The following is a 5,238-nucleotide window of genomic DNA, read 5'->3' as shown; positions in this document are numbered from 1 at the left end:
GAAGAAGAAGAAGAAGAAGAAGAAGAAGAAGAAGAAGAAGAAGAAGAAGAAGAAGAAGAAGAAGAAGAAATCAGTGACACGTGCATGGTAGGATGCAGGCTCCTGGCTCCTGGCACCCTGAACCACCTGTTACAGGAAGGTACCGGTGAAGAACATAAGCGACTGGTGGAGGGAAGCACACAGGTGGGTGTGAGGGCCACCATGATTATATCCTTTCAGCATCTCAGAGGCTGAAGTCCAAGTATCAACCCTTTTGTGTTCCCTTGAGAGGGAGACTGTCGTCTTGCTAGGCTGACCTGTACCCCCACCCTCCAACACACACATAAGGGCCCCTGTGGGCCAAATGGGCTGGTTAGTGGTCGTTGGACCAGCATGTTGGTCTGGGGTCTGATGCTCAGACCTGGCCCAAGGACTAATGCTCTTAGCAGCCAGCTGCCCCTTGGGGAGTATAAGTAAAGCAAATGCTCTGCTAACCTTGACTGATTTGGGAACCTGGGGCTTTCTCCATTGCGCCCGCATCTGTGGCCTGGGCTTACACCTTGGCTTTGCTAGCTCTGTGACTTGGACAAGTTTCTTAAACTCTCTCTGCCTCATTTTCCTTTCCTTGAAAAGAGGAGTAACATCTCTTTCCCCAGGGCCGAGGTCAAGATTAAATGCAGTAGTATCTGTGGAAAGTCTAGCCTGCAGTGGGCAAACAGGAAGTTCAGTAGTGGAAGCTATGTTGTTGTCCTCAAGCCAAGAAGGATAGAAGGAACCTCATGGAATCTTGTTTCAACCAGATTCTTAAAGATTCCAACACCCAAGATGTAAAAGTGTAATAAAGAAGGCAAGCAGAGGAGATTGGGGATTTGGAAAACTGGTTGGTTGCATTCTTTGGGTTTGGGGAAGATTCCTTCCTGTTAGCTGTATGATCTGCAGAGGGAAAGACCAGGCAGAGGAGAACATGTCAGATGCACGTCCACTGGAAGTCAACCCCAGGCCCTGCTGTATGTCTGTGTGTGTGCACGTGTGTGTGTGTGTGTGTGTGTCTGTGTGTGTGTGTGTGTGTGTGTGAGATGCCCGCCTCCTGCCAGAGAACCAAGGATTTTAAGGCTGGTAAAGAGTGAAATAGCTAGCATTACACATGTGACTTGCTCTGTGCCAAGCACATTTTTTACTTAGCTTTAAATTTATCTATAGCTACCACCAATGACCAACCCCCTGGTGGGATAGATACACAAAGAAATAAACAGGCTTACTGAAAAGCCCACAGTGGTCACGTGAAAGAGCAGCACTGACACCCAGCACTCCTGCTGCCATCTCAGTAGCTGCCTCACCATTTGGCCTGAATCTTCATTTTTAATGGAAAATGCAAAATTGTGCATGAAGATTATGACTGTGGCACGGTGTCCCAAAGACTGCCACCAACACTACATCCCCTGTTTATATGGGATACTGTGCTGCTCCATGGAGAGGGGAGCCTGTCCCCCACCCCTTAAACACAGGCTGGGGGATTGCTTTGATGCCTGGCCACAGGGGGCATCCCTGACTGACAGACCCAGATCTGGGCCCTGCAGGCCCCAGTGAAGCTCCAGCTTTTTTGGAACTCAGGTGTGGTGCCGTAAGGGAGCTGAAGTAGCCTTCTAGAGGAAGAGCCTCACGAGAACAATGAGAAAAGTACATACAATTGACTCAACTTTAAAATAAAGTAGTACAGGGGCACCTGGATGGTGCAGTTCATTAAGCATCAAACTCTTGGTTTCAGCTCAGGTTGTGATCTCTGGGTCCCGAGACTGAGCCCCGTATTGGCCTACCAGCTCAGCTTGGCGTCTTCTTAGGACTCTTCTCCCTCTGCACTCGCCCCCTCAAATAAAGAAAGAAACCTTAAAAGCTAAAGAAGTACCTAGTTCTTGTTTTCTTCAGGCTGGGTAAAGAGAAGCGATTATGTGAACATAAAACATTTCAGAATTCAGGTGGTACAGAATTGCACTTCCAGCAGCCAGCTGGAACCAACCAGTTTTCCAAATCCCCGATCTCCTCTGCTTGCTTTCTTTATTACACTTTTACATCTTGGGTGTTGGGTGTTGGAATCTTTAAGAATCTGGTTGAAACAAGAAACCATGAGTTTCCTTCTATCCTTCTTGGCTTGAGGAACCTGGGAACCTGCCTCCTGAGTGTCACAGCCCTGGGGTCCCTGAGGCCAAAACCATCCTTTCTGCCTCTTGGAAACATATCTCCCATGACTAGAACCAAGTGGAGCCACTGTCCACCTGCCCCAGCCATATTCCCTGGGCTGCTTCCCTGGGGCCCCAGTGATTCTGAGAGAGCAGCCAAGCATCCAGGCAGAGCTGGTCACATGCTCTTCCCAACGGACCCCTGGGCAAAGTCCTCAGCACTGAAATCTGTACATTGGCATGTGCAGAAGTAGGGAGACCTGGGAAGTTTCACATGGGAAGCTGGGGCTTACTTTACATCTTAGGCCTGATGTTCATGTTGCAGGCTATAGCTCACCAACACCGCCTTTGACTCTTGCCTCCTTATAACCAACCACCTACAATACTCAGAGCACGGGGGTGCGCCTAGAAACAGTTTTGTTGGTAATGGACCTGGGAGAACTGCCTGCCCCCAGTCAGCAAGACCTAGCCTTTACTCACCAAATCTGTAAATCAGGTGCTTCCACAAAAGCCTTCAAAGCATTCTGCTTACCCACTCTGCACTTCTCTTCAATGACATGCAGAGGTGGTCTGTGGAGCCCCTCCTGTGTGCACAGCCCAGGGCTAAGGGCTGACAGCTTGTCAAGAATGACCCCAACACAGCCCCTGAGCTCAAGCTTACCATGGAGGTAACGGGGAGAGGCAGAGAGAAAGTCACTCAAATGAGTGAAAAGCAAAATAAAACCCAAACAAAAATTCCATAATAGGAGGCTTGAAGCATGTCTGAAGGAGGAGAACACTTGGTGGGCTGGGAGTCTAGGAGTGCTTTCAGAAGGGTGTTGGGAAAAGCCTCCCCCACCCCAGGTTCCTGCTTTGCAGTGTTGCCATGACTTCAGTGGTAATGATGACATCTGGGGAGGTTTGTATCCATCCCCTTTGGCAGTGGGGGCTCAATGATTCTCATATAGCTGCAGCACAACCTTTGTCTCCCATACTGTAACACTGCACACCACATCCCTGTGGATGAGCTGCCCGACCCCATGCCCTTGGGGTTAACCCGATGATGCACAGCAACTACAGGGTGGGAGTGCTCCCCACCAAAGAGCAGCACAGGAGGTGAAAACCAGGATGAACTCCAGGGCTCCAAAGGAGACATATCATCTGCCGCAGCTCACACCTGACTGATGCAGTCAGGAGCATGGTCTGCAGCTCTTTAAAGCTGGCTCAACTAGAACTGGTTTTGTTCTGGACAGAAGTGCCACCAGGGATGGATGGTCTGATGGGTTTCTGGTCCAGCAGCTTCTGAGAATGGCAGCCAGTTCTGTCTGGGAAGATTTGCATTTCAACTTGGATGAAACAAAAAATTAAGGGGGTGGACAACTAGGGAAGGCTCTCAGCTCACTCTTGGGGCTCCCGTTGAGCTCAACTGGTGACTCAGTGGGGAGGTAACAGGAGGAGCAGGAGTTTTATACTCCAGAGGGCAAAGTGGATGAGACAGCCAACTGCAACACTGTTCAGAGAGCCACCTCCCAAACTAGGACAGCCATCCTGAACAGTGTGTGGATTTCCTGCATGTGCCAGAAAGGCCCAGGGGCCACTTGTCCTCATGGTTCATCCAGTGGGTTCATCCTCTGGCAGAGCCTTGCAGAGTCCACTCACTCCTCATCAAAGACCCTAATGCCCACCAGCAGCCCACCCTGTCCCCTTCATGGTCTCAGTTCAGTTGGTATCCTTGCTTAGACACTTGTCTGGCAATGATCACCCTGGATGCTTGGGTTCTCCATCGCAAGAGTCTATGGGGGAGGAAGGGCATCCAGGGAGCAGTCTTTGAGCAGGTCTGAGCTATCGGGGCCCCTTTCCTTGCCCCAAGAAGGCAAAAGGCAGCTGAAACCACTCTTGCTATCTTTGCATGTGGCAACAGGAATGCTTCCATGGGCTCCCCAGCCTCTCACCTCAATCAATCCAAATATGAGGTTTTATATACAGCACAACTTTGAGACAAACACCCTGAAAATAGAGGGCTCAGCCAGCAAACAGGTGCTGGCCACCTTGGGGAGGACACTGCTTTCTCTGGGGGAAGACACTGCTTTCTCTGGGTGCTGGTTCCAAAGACAGATTAAACAGGACCCCAACCCTGAAAGCACCAGCTGAGAATACAGGAGGATGTGTACTCATTGACTGCTTCAGAAAACCAGTGGTAGAAAATATAAATCTGGTAGCACCAAACATTTGATAGCATGGTGTTTGGAGAAATTTAAAGCCGACCAACACTGCCACCTGGTGATAAATTCTTCATTTAACATTTTTCATTATTAAGTCTAGTCTTTAATCACAGTCCCCCTTTTTACCCATTGCCCCACACACCTCCTTCCCCTCTGGTAGTGGTCCTTTTGTTCTCTATAATTAAGAGTATGTTTCCTGGTTTCGCTCTCCCCCCCGCATCTTTGCTCAGTTATTTTGTTTCTTAGCATAATACTCTCTAGATCCGTCTATGTTGTTGCAAACGGCAAGATATTCTTTTTTATGGGAAGTCTACATTTAATGTTAACGTTACTTCCTATCCTGTCTGGGAAACCTAATATTTGTACTACAAGACAGGTCAACCAGATGACCACAATACATTCTTTGAAATCATGTCACCATCAAAGGAAATTCAAGAGGGTTTTCTGAATAATGAGACACCTTGAAATAGTTTTTGTCTCTTTAGTGAGTTCCTGAGCAAAGATTGATCGTGTCCAAGGCAGTGTGGCAGTCCTGAACTCAAAGGACACACCCTCTGGTTAAGGACATGAATCATCTGTTATATATGGTAGGGAGAAAGAGAGAGAGAGAGAGATCATGGTGGTGGACTGGGTATATGAAATAATCAAAATAATTTATTTTTAAATTCTGATAAAATGGGAAAGATAAGCTTCATGTCTCAGTCCATTTGAGCTGCTATAACAAGTACAACCAACTGGATGACTTCAACACAGAAGTTAATTTCTCAGTGTTCTGGAGGATGGTAAGTCCCAAGATGAGGCGCTGGCAGATTCAGTGTCTGGTGGGAGAACCCTCTTCCTGGCTCATAAACAGCCATCATTTCACTGTGCCCTCACATGGTGGG

Source organism: Enhydra lutris, unplaced genomic scaffold, assembly GCF_002288905.1.
Source record: "Enhydra lutris kenyoni isolate GAN:26980312 unplaced genomic scaffold, ASM228890v2 scaffoldscaffold47, whole genome shotgun sequence".
NCBI classification, from domain to species: Eukaryota; Metazoa; Chordata; class Mammalia; order Carnivora; family Mustelidae; genus Enhydra; species Enhydra lutris.
Note: the sequence above shows the minus strand (reverse complement) of the source record.